A 1930-nucleotide genomic window follows, 5' to 3' on the forward strand; every position below is an offset into this window, starting at 1 on the left:
GGTCAGAGATGGACTCGAGCTCTGGCCTGCAGATGACATGACCTCGAAATTTTTAGCCCAGGGAGGAAAGACGCCCCTGCGGGGCGCAACTGTTTAGGTCACGCTGGGTCGGCTCGTGTGTGTCTATCCTGGAAAGAAACGGACTTACAGCACTTTGACGAAGGCACAGGTGTTGTTTTTTTTAAAGGATATTCCCCTCTATGGGTTAGGACACTGGGACACCTGTTTGGGAGGGCAAGGGGAAGTCCCAGAACGGCCTGGGCGGGGGGCTCTGTGTTAAGGCTGAGTGTCCTCCAGGATAGAGGCTTCCAGAATGATGGACGGGGACACAGCAGTCATTTCACAACTGTCCTTTCACTAATGGACTCTGCACCCATTCTTGGGGGTGACTCTCATATCCACGGCCCCCTCCCCAAACCCATTCCAGTAGATGAGTCCAACTTTCCAACGAGCAACACACTCTTCCTGACACAGCTCTTCTGCGATTGTGGTGGAAGCAGTTTCTGGGCCGCCGCTCCCTCACAGCACACAGGAGACTCTTGTGTGGCTTCGTCTTTTGTTTTTGGCAGTAAAGACCCTGAAATCCTCCTGTGACTTACAACATTCCACCCCACAGGTAACCTCAAGGCCTAAGTGAGTGTGGTGAAGGGCCAAGGTCACAAGGTCACAAGGTCACAGCGAGGGCTGTCCTCGCCAGTGGGTGCTGGGCTGGGCGAGTGTGTACTTGTATGTGCGTGTCAGCACGTGTGTGCACTTCATGCACGTGTGTATCTGTGTGCACCTGGCAGTGTATGCACGTGGTGCACTTTGTGTCATGTGTGCATATGTGTGCCCTGTGTGCATGTGTCTGCCTGCAGGCATAGTGCAGCCAATGCACGGCCATGTGCTTGTGTGTGTGTTTGTGTGCACACGGTGTATGTCTGTGTTTGTGGTGGAGCGGATACGAGCACTGAGTTCCTTGCATGCACAGTGTGCGTGCAAGTGTCTCCATGTGGATGTGCACATGTGTATAAAAATGTGCTTCCATGGCTACAGGGATGTGAATGTGTCTTTGTGTTTCCTTGGGGCTGTTTGCAGGTGTGTGTGAGATGCTATGTGTACATGGATGCCTGCATGTCTGTGCAGGTGTGTGCCTGTGTGAACATGCACGGGTGTGTGTGATGTGTGAGTTTGTGTGTGTACCTGCTTGTGCCCGTTTGTGGGCTCGCCTAAATGTGTGCTTGTACCTGCATTTGCGTGTGTGCGACCATAGGTGTGTGCATGTGTGGGCATGGGACCATGGGTGTGTGCATGGGACCGTGGGTGGGTGCGTGTGTGCACATGTGTGCAACCATAGGTGTGTCCGTGTGTGGGCATGGGACCATGGGTGTGTGCATGTGACCATGCGCGTGTGTACATGTGTGTGCGTGTGCATGCATGCACATATGTGTGGCACCGTGCTGTCCCCATCTTCCTTCTCTTCCCTCTGTCTCGTGCCCCCGACAGGCCGAGCTTACTTTCCCGTGTCCCCTTGGTGAAACCCCACTCCCACCCCTTGCTCTGCCCCCTGCATGCATGGGACACAGCGTCTTGATTACCATTAATTATGTGAAATGCCAAGTCGCCACCCTTTTCCTGAAACCCTTGAAGGCATCTCTCTGAATCCTGGCTGATCCCTTCCTTTGGAGACGAGGATTCTAGCTGAGACGTGCCCCACCCTGAAGGAACCCACCCGGCATCCGATTTCTGCAAGACGAGACTGACCCTAGTCTGGGAGGCTCATCCCCAGCAGGCAGCCGCCTCACCACCCAGGACCCCGGGCAGCCGACCTCGCACACCCTCCTCCCTTTCCTCCTTATGTGTCCCCTCCCGGCTGCAGTCAGAAGACTCCTTCCCGGAGACGGCCCAGCTGCCTGTCAGCTGCATGCACCCGGCGTGGAGAACATGGAGG

The sequence above is a fragment of the Camelus ferus genome, chromosome X (assembly GCF_009834535.1).
Source record: "Camelus ferus isolate YT-003-E chromosome X, BCGSAC_Cfer_1.0, whole genome shotgun sequence".
NCBI classification, from domain to species: domain Eukaryota; kingdom Metazoa; phylum Chordata; class Mammalia; order Artiodactyla; family Camelidae; genus Camelus; species Camelus ferus.